The sequence below is a fragment of the Saimiri boliviensis genome, chromosome 9 (genome assembly GCF_048565385.1).
Source record: "Saimiri boliviensis isolate mSaiBol1 chromosome 9, mSaiBol1.pri, whole genome shotgun sequence".
NCBI lineage: Eukaryota > Metazoa > Chordata > Mammalia > Primates > Cebidae > Saimiri > Saimiri boliviensis.
This window is the reverse complement of record NC_133457.1, coordinates 64,942,466-64,956,913: the sequence shown is the minus strand read 5'-3', so window position 1 is coordinate 64,956,913 and position 14,448 is coordinate 64,942,466. Positions and strand designations below refer to the sequence as shown.

Genomic DNA, 14,448 nt, shown 5'->3' with positions numbered 1-14,448 from the left:
AACAAGAGGCATTTCTAGAGACAAAGAGGGTTTCTCAGAATGGCATACACTTAAACTAAAATGCACCTTCAAAATATACAAAACAAAACTGAAAGCACAAGATGAAATTAATAAATTTGCCTTCATATACTTCTCCTTCAATAACTGAATAACCAAACTTCAAAAAAATCAGTAAAAAATGGAATATTTGAATAGCATAATTAGCTTACCTAAGCTAATAAAGAGATATAAATCTCTGCAACCAATAACTTCCTTTTCAAGAAGTTATGGAACATTTATGAATGACTATGTACCAGGCCACAAAACAAGCACAACAAATTTCAAAGAACTGGAATAATGTAGACCATGTTCTCTGGTCACCATGAATTAAAATAGAAAAAAAAAATTTTAAGTTCTAGGAAAAAAACATATAAATAAGTCGTAAGTCAAAGAATAAATTATAATAAAAATTGTAAAAACTTACATGTGAACAATAACAAAAACACTATACATCAAAACTTGTGAGGAAAAAATAAACATTGCTAAAGCAATACTTAAAGAAAAATTTATAGTCCTAAATGCATATATAGGAAAGAAGCAAAACTGTAAGTTAATGAATTAATCATGTAAATTTAAGAGATTAGGAAAAAAAAAACCCAAGAAGTAGTAGGAAAGAAATTATAATAAAGATGAGAACAGAGATTAATAAATAGAAATAATGACAGGATAGAGATAACAAAGCCAAAAGTTAGTCCTCTGGAATTCTGAAAAGAACCAGTAAAAACTCTGCTGAGACTAAGAGGCAAAGGTGGCACTGTCAGGGTGGGCTGGCGCAGGGACTCGGGGTGGACAGTGGTGGACAGCAGTAAGTGTTCACTGCCTCTGCAGGCTTCCTTTTCCCACTACCTGCAAGGGACTTGGGTGTTGCACTCCAATAAGAAACCTCACGTTCAAGTGCTCTTTCAGAACATACAGAGCACCTCCCTCTGCCTTCTTCCATGTACCTCCCATGCATTCCATGATGCCGCTTCTTCTGGCAACATTTCCACATTTTTAGGAAACAATTTTAACCATCTTTCATATTTGCCAAAAATGTTTTGTCTTCTGTTTTTCATTCTCTTTGTTGCTTTTGAATCATTTATAAAGGAGAAGCAGGAAATGTCAGCATTGCATCGCCATCTACCATCAGCAGCAGCATGAGGGAAGAGGAACTCAAACAGGAAGAGAATGGTGGTAGAGGCAGTGGGAAGAACAAGCATCAGGTACCTGGAACCTCCAGAAGGAAGTATTCAGACCTGGAAGCATGAAGGAGCCTCTAGAGGTTCTCAGCAACATTCCAGGACCAGACTGCAAGATCTGCAGTTCTGGAAGAGGCACTTGACATCCACTGGACCACAGAGCTGAAAAATTGATTGCTGGGTTTCTAAAAGACTTTGAACAAAGATTGAAACAATTAAAACAACATTTCTGATTTTTCTTATAATTAGCTGTAAAAGAAAGACACTAATCTCAAATATAATACTATTTACATATCACTGTAAATCAAAATCCCTAATGATTAATAAATTATTTTGCAGAAGGACGAAAACAACGAAACCACATTTATATGACACGAATACAAAAGTTAACACCTGCCATATTTCCTGAGGCTAGAGCTACACTGATAAAGTAAAATGATGCTGGAGAGAGAGGTTTTCAAGAGGAAGTCAGAAAGAGGTTTTAGGAACTGGAAGCACTGCTTACATAGATTGGGATCTCTTCAGGAAAAAAACAAATAAAAAAATACAAAACAAACAAACAAACAAAAACCAAAAACCCACCCATCATGTAAAGAGACTTGAGTATTTTTCTTTTCCCCAATGGTTTCACCAGAACCCTTGCCAGCCTAGAAAATGACCCAACACACTTGAGATAGTTACATTTCACACCAAAAAGAGGGAACCATATCACAGGACATTGTTACGTGAGCCACCAGGATTCAGTGTCAAGATTATTTGAAGCCTTTGGGAAATGGCCACATTAGATCCCCAGGTCACAGGCACCTCTGTTTTCCAGGCACTCACCCTTCCTGGAGCATGCACGTCTTGCGTTCTCTTACCCAGTGTCAGCTCAGTAAGATTAAACTGTCAGCCTACGGCATGGATTTCTGTATCTCAGCTGCAGATCACACATCTGTCTCATCAGTGGTATCACATCGTAAATCATAGCCACAAAATGGAATTCCACACAGTGCTTTTCTTGTCCCAGCTGATGACATATAAATATATACAGAAAATTTAACTCATAATTATCTAGGGAAGGTAATGGTTGAATAAAAAACCAAAAACAATTTCTGAAAGCCTTTAGGCACACAGTTTCATAAAGTTCTTTTTACTTTCCCTAGAGAAATGCATAATTCATCCTCAGTGTAAGTTGGAAGTGGGTGAGGTTTCTTTTAGTAAATCACCCAGCGCATCCCCAACCAAGTCCACCTCTCAGCCATTTCCTCATTAACCCTCTGGTGGTGTCATGCTTACTGTTCTGATCTTCCTGTCACTAGCAATTCATCACATAAGTTCATTCAAATTAGGGTGTTAATATCACAGCGTTACTTTCGAGTTACCCCAACTAAAGTCTTCCAAATTTTAACAGAAGAGAAGATAAAAAGGAACAATACACCCTAGGATGGGTGAGACGGGGCAGAGCTGGACAGAGGTGCTTTCCTGGTTCTCCCCAGTAAGTGCTTACTTTCTCGTGCAGTCTGTCCTCATTAAAGGCAGTACAAAATAGCTGACCATTTAAACTCTTACCGGTTCTCCCCTGCTAGGTTTTTTGGGTTGGTTGGTTGAGACAGTTTCACTCCTGTTGCCCAGGCTGTAGTGCAATGGCATAATCTTGGCTCACTGCAACCTCTGCCTCCTGGGTTCAAGTGATTCTCCTGCCTCAGACTCCCAAGTAGCTGGGATTACAGGCATGTGCCACCACATCCAGCTAATTTTTTATATTTAGTGGAGACGGGGTTTCACCCTGTTGGTCAGGCTGGTCTGGAAGCCCTGACCTCAGGTGATCCACCCACCTCAGCCTCCCAAAGCACTGGAATTACAGGCATGAGCCACTGTTCCCAGCTGGTAAATATTTATATGAGGTTTGCGACATATTTATATACAATCATTTATATGATGCAATGTTCAAAATGAAAAGGTCAAAAACTTCTGAGCTTTCTAATTGAACTTTGGGATATTTATATGTGCACAAAAATATATACCTATATATTTTCTCCTTTAACATCTTTGTTCTTCCTTCCGTAGTATTATTTATTTCATGTGACAGATACTATCCATCTATATTGCTATAGAAATTTAAATTAGTATTGCCACTTTGGGGAGTAATTTGGCATCAAATGGTCAAATTCAAAGTTTACATAAAATATGACCCTACAATTCCACTTCTAGGCATATATCTTTAAGAATTTTTGTACACGTACATAAATACATTTTAAGGATATTTACTGAATGCATCTGTGTAAAAGCCAAAAAAAAATACAGAAATAATCAAAAGTCTATCATGGAAAAACATATTAACAAAACATGTTATTTCATGTGATAGAATGGTATTTAGTAGTTAAAAATATGAACATGATCTGGGTAAAACAACTTAACAATTGTTTCAAAAACACCAAGTAATAAATGCAAGTTACAGAATCCACAGGAAATAAAAAGCAACTTCCATGGATAACTCTATAGTGAAGTCGGCCATGAAGAGCCAGTAAATATGCAAGTATATTCTGCCTCACCAGTAAAGAAAGTTGAAATAAAAAGCAAGATTCTGGGGTTCTTCTTTTTGCCCAAAAAACTAGCATGGTTATTGAATAATCATATCAAAATAGCAAGGGCAAGGCATAGGAATCTGGCATACTCATAACACTACTAATGGCAAGATAAATTTATAAATTTTTCTGCAGGTTTATTTGAAAATATATATCAAAAGCTTAAAGTAAACTTTGAAAAAGTACTTCAACTCAAGAAAATAATGTCGACGAAACGGAAGTTCAACAGTAAAGAGTCTAAAGTGCCTAATGTCTTAAAAGAATGCTTTAATTAAACAAATTATGGTACATAGATTAAACAGATTATTAGGTGGATGAAAATAATGACAGAGGAATAATTAATTACTGGCATTAAAGTTGCTTTTATGTTGTTAAGTTTCTTAAAGTGTCACTTTATTTTTGTTTAAAAGATACTATTCATATTGTCCTTATTATTTCAAGGATACTTGTTACCAGAAAAAAGTCAGCAAAAGTGAATCCACTCGAAATATCACAGTAAATAGTGGGAAATAAAAAGTTTTGATTAGCATTATATTTTAAGGGAAGAAAACAAGAAGATACATTTTATTTAATGTTCTACCAAATTTTGATATACAACTTTACACTATTTCTCAGAAACACACTATCCAATACATGTGGCTACTGAACACTTGAAATGTGACTACTCCAGTTGAAATGTGTTGTGGATATAAAATATATTCTAGATTCCAAAAACTTAGTATAGAAAAAAGAATGCCAAATATTCCATTGATAACTTTATACTGATTATATCTTGAAATGTATACAAAAGTATATTGGATATATGAAATAAATTAAATATATTATTAAAATTAGTTTCATGATTTTTAAAAACTTTTTAAATGTGTCAATTAGAAGATTTTAAACTACATGTATTTCTAACATTATATTTCTGCTGGAAAATGCTACCTTAAAATAAATCATGTTTTCATATTTGGGGCATAAATTTCCCAGCGAACTTAAAGAACAGCACAAAACATCCTTCAATGAGCATTTGACGTTTTTGACAAGCTCAGAAAGAGTATCACTTTTGTGCAAAATTACTTGAGGATGGGCATCAAAAGGACCTCTATTTTGTAATTCAACTCATTCTCTTCTGGAGCATGCAGATACTGTTTCTCTTTTTCAGTCCTTACCAGATTTAAGGCTGTCAGCAATCAATGTGTTCAACAATGAGCAAGTGTTTTCTGCAGATTGTCAACCCAGTTTCATCAATTTCATGAAGTTCTCCATCTTCTGCAAGATTTGCAATTCTACTCTACAATTAATTTGCACTATCATGTCCAATGAAATCCTATATAACTGAGGAGCAATTGGCCCATAAAGAAAATGATGCTTAGGTAGCCAGACACTCATTAGTGCTATATTAAGACATCAGAATGGGGATCTACCTGTAAGTGGACAGTTCATTAATGAATGTTTTCATGTGATGATATGAAGGTTGCTATTATTATGAAGCCTTAATAACTTATGAGATTCAGAAAATCAGTATTTTATAAGGTTTATATTTATGTATATAATATCAAATGACCTCTGGGAAAAATATATAAAAATTTCAAAAGCAACTGAGTGGTGGGAATATAGGTGATTTTTACCTTCTTCTGTTTGCCTATATTCCCATAATTATTATGTTTTATATTAACACATTTAATTTAATTTAATTTCAAATGCCAGGTCAAATCCTACATTCTCCATGAAACACTCCATTCTGGGAGGCCTCCCCCTAGTGAAGCCTCCTCCTCAGGACTCCAAATCGATGCTTGCTGATAATTTATTACTAACTGCATTGTATAATTATGATTAATACTTATGTGCCAGGCACTGTTCAGAGTACTTCATATTTATTAGACCTTGTAAACTCTTCTGTCAGTCTGATCTGTCCTCAAGACACTGATCCTCAAGTAAGAGAAGAAACAAAAATCCCTCTCTAAAAAGGGAGCTTACTCTCAGGATAGGGTGTCAGTATAATTTGAAAAAGTAAATTCAATATTAAAATATAATTTTATATTTGAATATATATAATGTTCTCATAACATAGACTTTGGAAGAAAACAAAATGAACTGATACAGCTAATAATAATTCAACTTTGTTAAAGAAGATATAAAAAAAGAAATATGATAAAAATTAACATAAGCATAATTGAAAAAAAAAGCACTATTAGAATACCAAAAGCATAAAATGTCTTAACATGTTAAACCATATCTACCATAAACCTAAAGCAACCATCATACTCTTGGTGAATATTTAAAATCATTAGAAAATCAGATACCAGACTGGGAAATCCACTATCACCACTACTACTCTTTATCATGCCAGTGAGCCTAGGCAGTGTAATATGCCAAGAAAAAAAAATTATATATATATATATATATATACACACACACAGTTTTAAAACAGAAGAAACAAAATCACCATTATTTGTAGTATCGATGGCTTTCTACAGAATATCCAGAGAATCTACAAACCAACAAAGATGCTAAACAGAAAATTAGAATACAAAAAACCAGCCCCCTTACTACATACTGGCAATGCCCAATTTTAAAAATGTAGCTAGAGGAGAGATGATCCCATTCACAAGAGCAATAAAACTTCTGAAGACTAATGAAGGGATACTAAGATGTGATATATATATATAGGATGAAATACACCAGTAAAAAGGAATTAAGCAATAATACATTTTGCAACATAGATAACCTTGAAAACATTACACTAAGTGAAAGAAGCCAGACATGAAATGCCACCTACAGTATTATTGTATGATTCCATTTATATGAAATATCCAGAATGGGCAAATGTATAGACTTAGATAGTAGATTGGTAAGGCTGCCTAGGGCTGGGTGTGTGGCAGGGTGTGTGGAGGGAAGAGAATTGAGAAATGACTGCTAATGGGTACAGGGTTTATTTTGCAGCATTCAAAAATATTCTAAAATTAGATTGTGTTGATGGTGCACATCCTGTGAATTTACTAAAAACAATGAATTGTAAACTTCGAATGGGTGAATTGGATAGTATGTGATTTATACCTCAATAGAGCTGTTAACTGAAAAATGACAATCAAAACCTGTAAGGTACCTAATACAAGTTTCAGACCTTTATGGAGAATATTACAAAGCCTTTTAGAATGACCTAAAAGATGATGTATAGGGATAGGCCATGTCCATGAAAGGAACATATCAATAGTGAAAAGATAAAAAGCCTCCTCTAATTAACCTTTAAATTCAATGTAAATTATAACAGGAATTTCTGACATAAATTATAACAAAAAGGGATAGATCCTAAAGTTCATGTTGAAGTCTAAAGCATCAAGAATAGCCAAGACAGTTTTAAGGAAAAAGGGTAAGAAGAGAATATTTATTATAAAGCTTTAATAATTAAATGAAATGATATTAGCTCAGGAATCACAAAAAGATGTACAGAAAGTCAAGAGACAGATCCCAGAATATAACAGAAATTAGCAAATGTCAGAGATGGCGACAAAATAAATGAGAAAATAATAAACTACTCATTAAATGACAATGGAGTTAATGGTTTTCAATATGGAAAACAATTATACCCCTGCAACAACATAGATATATAAATTTCAAAGGAGTTCAAAGACCTAACTATGAAAACCAAAATTTTGTCAGTTTAAAAAAAAAAAAAAGGCAATACACAGAAAAGAAAACTTGAAAACCAAACTACATTTAAAAGATAATCTCTAAGGGAAATGCAAAGCAAAAGAGCAGTGAAATACATTTCATGTTTCTCAGATTAGCCAAAATTAAAACATCAGATTAATACCAGTCACAGCCAAAGACTTGGGAATACAAGGAACTCCAACACAATGCAGTGGGAGGGTGATCTGCCAATCCTAGGAGAGCCAGAGTAACAGATGAATGCTGATTTAAGCACACATATCCTACTACACAGTTATTCACCTTCTGGGGATATATGTCCAAGACACACTCTTGTACCTTTCTGCAAGATCTTGTCAAGGATATTCCTTGGAATATATTTTATATTAGCAAAAGGTAGAAAAATATTTTATCCATCAGTAGATAAACTCTGGCATAGCAAAGAAATGGTAAGCTAAAATGAATCAACCAGATTTACAATGATTAACATGTTATCAATACATGTCAAAAATGTTAGGTGAAAAAAAATCACAAAAATAGGTAAGACAGGTGTTCCTAACATGGTGTTTTAAACACATAGTAAAACTACACACTCTAGTAGGCACACTGAGTCCCAGAATTGCAGGTTGTATGGACTTGACCCCAAGTTCTCATCTTCCACTGTTCTTCTTGCTTATGACAGAATTTTCAATTTTCAGCAATTCCATACTTACACTTAAGTGGCTACATGTAAAGTGCTACAGTAGGTGCCAGGGAGGACAAAAGGGTTATATAGAAGACTCTCCTCCACCTCCTGGCCCCTGCAGAAGAGTACAACTCAGCTAGGGAAGTTGTCTCAGGGACTTGGCTCTTAACCCTCACTCTGGCTTGCATAGTGTGTAAACTTAAAGTGTGTAACTTTCAAGGTGCAGTTCCTTTATCTACAGAATGGGAATATCATCCGCTTCCTATTGTGAAGAGTAAAATATAATTATTGTGTCCAGCACATGGCAAACACTCAACACTATTGGTGATTATGGGCATGGAAGCCACCAAATGAATAATCTTCTAAACAGCATCTCAGTCATACTGAAAATAAAAACAAAAGGTGATGGGTGGGAGAAGGGCATCAGTTGGGTCCACTTAGGCTTCTCCATATCTGGATACAACGTTCCCACATTTCCTGGGTAACTTGGGTGCACTCTGTGGAATGTTGGGACATGTCTTCCAGCAATCATAACGTGGCTACAGCTCTGTCTATGTATTTTTCCAGGTTCAGCATGGACAGGGCTTTGTGAAAAGAGATACCAGCCTTTGGAATGAGAACTCCTTCCCTCAAACCTCCAAAGAGATTCTGGGATAGGATGTGGTGACCTAAGCTTATCAGTTAACCCTCTTTAAAGTCACAAGGACACACCACCTTAACTCCATCTTGCTGAGGGAACGGCAACTGTCTCACCTCTAGCTCCCTCCAACAGGCACCTGCCCCCATTCCACAGGGCATCTTCATAAAGAGCTGGGATAGAGTTCTACCCATGGATTTAGCAGTAGGGGCCACCCAAGAGATTGACCTGCCAGGATATGAAAAACAGTAGTTGGAAGTCATGTTTGAAGATACTGAGTTGTTGGATTTTATTCCTGGGATTCCTTTCTGAGAGCTTGGGAAAAGACGGTAGGTATTTCAGTTCTCCAGCCAACCTGGCGCCACCACGTGGCAACACCAACAGTTCATAAATCAGTAAACTTTGAAATTCTGTGACTCTCCATCAAATTCTTATCTTTGAGGAATTCAAAATATTTCATTTTTATGTATCAAATGAGAATCCTTTTATTGTTTTTCATTCATACTTTAATATCACATAATTTCATATTTGCATTACTTGAATTCACTCTATGAAAAAGCTCTTAAGGGAACAAACCAGCCTCCACTGACCAATGTCAGCTCTGTTACATCTGGGATGGGGTTTGTTACACCACCACAGAACTAATGATCAGGGTGTGGTGGGACAACCAACTCATTCTCAGCCCAGATTGTAAGGCCAAACTCTTGATTTGCATTTATTAAAAAGGAGATAGAAAATCATCAAGAAGTTTCATTCTAGTTTAAGAAATAAAATGATAAAATAATAATAGTAATCAAAATTAAAATAACAGCTAAAACTAAGCAGGATGATGAGTATCCTTGGAGGATATTGCCTGTAGGAGTAATGGGAAGATTGAAAATATTCTAGGTCTTAATCAGGGCCACTGGTTTCACAGGTGTGCTCAGTTTGTGAAACTGAGTGTATCCTTCAGAACTGCACTATTTTCTGGAATTATACTTCAATAGACTGTTAAATTCACTAAGGTCTGATCAGTCATCTCCCTTTAACTTGCCTTTTAGACAAGAGTCTGTGCATATACAATAATAACTTGGAAGGTAAAATCGGGGGAAGCCTTGTTCTTGTTTTCTATGGGATATTTTTTAGCCATCGGGAATCCCTCCGGGCAGGGAGAAAGGAGACAGGACATAATCTATACTGCTGCTAGTTTAAATGACTGAGCTGAGTATGGCTAACCCTTCACTTTCTCAAAAGTGAACAAATTCTGCAGCCAGACAACTCCCCCTTCTCCCACCATACACGCAGACAAATGAAACCCAGACAACACAGAGACTCGCGCCGCAAAGAGATACACGCCATCTCTGCAGAGACACACTGTGACTCCTCAGAGACAACACACATACACAGCCTCCCCCTACTCTCCAGGAACGGTCCCCACAGACACAGCTTCTGGCCCACAGAGGCAGCTCGCAGATGGAGGTAGGGGTGGGTAATTACGAGAGATGCAGCTGCCCATGGCCAGGCAAAGGAACATGAGCAGGAAGATGGAAAGCAGTATCTATCTTCAAAGTCTTGGCAAACTAAATTTCTCTAAAAAGAAGATTTTGAGATCTGCGAATAGGGTCCCAGATGTTGCAGTAAAAAAAATTTAAATTACTTCCATTTCCACCCATAGCCCCAGATGCCTTGAACCATCTTACTCCGACTTTTTAATAAAACCCCAGTGCGTTTTCACATTTATCATATCCTCTGAACTCCAAGTTCCTTGGGAAGATTGAAACGCGGGGATTATTCCATTTTATAAATGAAAAAGTTCAGGTTCAAAGATGCTGGTCAGTCATCACAAAACTAAGTAGTGATCTCACGGTTGAGTTTCAGAGTTGGGGTGGGGGAGGCTGAGTCGAAGGGACAAGGACATAATGGCAAGAGAGGCTAGGCGACCCTCTCCCCAGCCCAGAGCTCTGAGAAGCACCCACAGGACCACAGGCAGCCGCAATGTAGCTGCCTCAAAGGACCTGGAGTAAAAGAATCACATCCGACATCATTTACCTCCCCGAGACTGGCCAGCTCAGTCTCAGTCTTCCTCCCCTGAGAAAGTGTCAAGAAAATGAAGAAACGAAGATCACGGTCAGGGAGATGGAGAGCATGGACATGAAAGCCAGACTCAAATCAAAGCGTTTTCTAGGAGCAGACAGGAGCTCACGCTAGCGAACCCAGCCCACAGCTCACTCGCTTCTCTTAGGAAGTCCCGAGGCCCAGACCGGTGTGTGTGTTTAAGAGTTTTGGGATAGGTACTTAACCTCGGGTACGGCGCTCATTTGGAAAAAGAGGAGCAGCAGGACGGATCTAAGAACAAATTCCCCCACCCTGCTGAGACGTCCGTCAATTCAGGAACAATAAGGGGAGCAAGTGCTCCGAAACGCCGCAGGTCTTGGGGTTCCCCCCACGGAATCCTTCCGCCCCACGCGCCCACGAGGAAGATCCCCCGCCGTTACCTCCAAATCCGTGTAGACCCCCCGGGATTGGCTGCCTGTCTCCTCCAGTCCGGCGGCTGCGGGGAAAGGAGCCCGAGGAGGACCCGGGCTGAAGCCGAGGGGACCTCGCGGCCGACAGCGCGCCCTCCCAGGCGGCCCGGGGCGGGGGCCGGGCGCAGTCCTCCCGGGTTCTCACGCTCAGCGCCAGCGTGACCTTGAGCGAGCCCCTGACTAGCCCCGCTTCGCAGACATTAAGAGTTTGGAAGAAATTCGGCGTCGGGTCCGCCGCGGGGCGCTCCCCGGTGGTTCGAGGCTCTCGCCCGCGCGCCCGCAGCGCAGTGGGTTCGCGGTGAGCCGCAGTCCGGGCGCTACGCGGCCAGCCGCGACCGGGAAACGCGAGCGAAACGCAGAGGCGAGCCCCGGCGGCGAGGGAAAGCGGCGGCTCCGACTCCGCCGGGACCCCGAAGCAAGTTCCAGGCCCCCGCCCCCCGCAGAGGCGGACCGGCCGCGCCTCGGGTTCCCGGCTCGGACGCTCAGGGCGCGGGGGAGCCCGAGCGACGCCCCCACAGCCGCACACACCCACCCCTGAAGTTGCGGCACCGCGGCGGGGGGAGCGGCGCAAATCCGCCCGCGGGGAGCGGGGGCAGCGGATGGTACTCACGCGGGGTGGCCGGCCTCCGGCAGGTCCGCGCCGAATCCTCGATGGCGGCCGGGCTCGGGCCACCGCGCCTCAGGACGCCCGGGCACCTGCCGCAGCGCGGCGCGTGGACCGGACGCTGCGGGCGGCGAGGAAGCCGCGCGGGTCGGTCTGCGCGCTCGGGCCGGGCTGCGGCACCGCGGGGGCTCGGCTGCCAGAACCGCAGCGCAGCGGGAGCCGAGAACCCACCGACAGGAGGCGGGAGCGCGGCGGCGGCGGCGGCGGCTGACAGGGAGACGCCAGGGCCGGCCGGGCCTCAGCCGCGCCTCAGCCGCCGCCGCCGCCACCCGCGGGCTCGGCCGACAGCCAATCAGCGGCGCCCGGGGCGGGGTCGGCGGGGGCGGGGCGGGGGCGCGTGTGGGGCGAGCGCGCGTGCGCCGGGGCCGGGGGCCGGGCGGGCCGGTTCCTCCCGAGGGAGCACCTCCGGCGCGCGGGCGGCACGCGCGGGGGGCGGGGCGCACGGGGGGAGGCGGGCGGGGCTGCGCGCGCGGGGCGGGGACCCGCGGCCCTTCCCTGCGGCGCAGTGCGGTGTTGGGGCCGCGGGTCCGGACCCCCGGGTGCGACTCTCGGTCCTGCCCGAGTCTGTCGGGCTTCTGTCGGGCTTCTGTCCCCGGCCCGAGTGCCGGGCCCGGACCCTCCGTGACCGCAGAGTGACGGGTCTCCAGGATCCGGGTCCTCCCGACTCCGGCCCCGGCGCGGCGCCTCAACCGCGGCTCTTCCCACCGCGCAGTCCCCGAGCGGTCAGAGTCGCCGCGGCGCCCGGGTCTGCATTGCTTTCATCCTCCCACGAGTTTACTACGCGGGCGACGCAAGTTCATTCATTCAACACGCAGGAAGGGTCGGCGCTCGGGGAGCTGTGCAGGCTGCTGCGCGCCCGCCCGAGCCTCTCAGACCCCCCCACACACACACTCCCCACCGCTGCGGAGCCGCGGGTTCGGAGCCCGCGCTGCCGGGAGAACGCCCCAAGACTGGGCAAGTGAGGAGCGCGCTCGGGCTCGGGCCGGGAGTTCCCGGTTCTGGAGAAGGACGGGGGGGTTGAAGGGTTCCGCTCCAGGCCGGGACTTCACTGCGCGTTTGCGTCCATCAAGCCGGGAATCAACCCAGCAACTCCGCTGTGAAAACACATTGTCCATTTTAGCTGCAGGGTGGAAGTCGCTCCATGAAAATGAAGCGTTTGTGGAGTTGCGCTGCGCATTTCCAAATCCCTGGAAATCCTCTCAAGCCGGTGGGTTGAGGCTGTTCTCTCCGTGTAAATTTGCGCAGTAGAAATAAACGGCTTGTTTGCTGATCAGTCCACAGCAGGAAAACAACAGACAAACAAAAACAAAACAAAACCTTTAAGAAAGAATAAATTCGAGCAGTTGGATCGTGGGCTCAAAGGTGATGTGCATTTATAATTTGGATCATGTCAAATGCCCTTCACAGATATATAAACTCATGATCTCACATAAGGTATGTGTTTGCATATTTCACACACCCATCCCTCTGATGGTTCTGAGCCTGTTATCCCTCACATCCTTTCGTAGACTTTCCGACTCTTGCTTCGTGGGGGCTTCATTTCCCGGACTCCCCTATCAACTGGCCAATGGGACTCAGCAGTAGGAGAATAAGACGGAGAAGGGGAGAAGCCAGGGTATTTCCCATTCTTCCTTTTCTGCCTGGGTGGTGGGAATAGAAGGGTGTATGGGGCAGCAGCTGCTCCTCCTGGGTGATCCCAAGTCTGGTAGGACAGGCTCCCTATGTGCCCAGCTCTCTAGGTTCTGGCAACACCTTCCCCTCTTGTCCCGTGGGCCTGGAAGTAACAGGATATCCTACGGTTGCTAAACTTTGGTGGTCTCACTGTTTCCTGGGAGTCTTTCAGCCTCTCACATCCTCTGTGTAACCAACTCTATGTTTTAAATTCCCCCTATTTTAAATATTCCAAGTGGTTTCTGTTTTTCTAGTTGTACCTGACAGGTCCTTTTCTGATTCACTGACACACTCCTTCACACGGTATGTTATCCACCTTGCAGATCTTTGCCAATTATGAAAAATGGTCGCAGTAGCTTGACTTGCATTTGTCTTATGAAAAGTGAGGTAGTCTCATGGAAATCCAGAGACAGAGGAATGAAGAGCCCCATTTCCTCTTGGAAGGCAGTCTTGTGGGTTAGAAACAGGCACACCTTACATTTTGCCACTTGTCTTTCCTTTTAAGCTCTATCTTCATATCCTTTGCCCATTTTTTTGGTTTACTTTTGTCAGACCAATAGGTTCTTAATTGTGAAACTAAGTCCTGCCAGTGACAAATTTCATAAAAATGTTTGTTTGAAACTAGGTTTTCAGTATGATTTACCTCAGGGAGCAGTGTCCAATTTAAAACAAACAAACAAACAAACAAAAAACAGTACTGTCAGCCTGTTGATTGCTGTGGAGGGGAGAAAAAATAGTACAAGAATGTTCAGGAATTGATAATTCACCTGGACAGACAAAACAAACTTATGTTAAGTGATGTTTATTGTTCTGAATTGTTGCAATCAACAAGTGCAAATTATAGTAACAAATCGATTGGCCTTTCCCTTA

General features: G+C 42.5%; 1 protein-coding gene across 2 annotated transcripts in view; it reads right to left on the bottom strand.

The window, feature by feature from the left end:
• Positions 1 to 12,175, bottom strand: part of MYRIP (myosin VIIA and Rab interacting protein) — a 405,770-nt gene extending 393,595 nt beyond the window's left edge. Inside the window, exon 1 of one of the 2 annotated variants that reach the window (XM_003930880.3) lies at positions 11,854 to 12,175. The gene's annotated coding sequence lies outside the window, so the exon portion shown is untranslated. Of the gene's footprint in view, positions 1 to 11,213; positions 11,385 to 11,853 lie in introns of those variants that run through there. The other variant, XM_010341474.2, reaches the window with a different exon arrangement.
• Between the last annotated feature and the right edge of the window lie 2,273 nt (positions 12,176 to 14,448).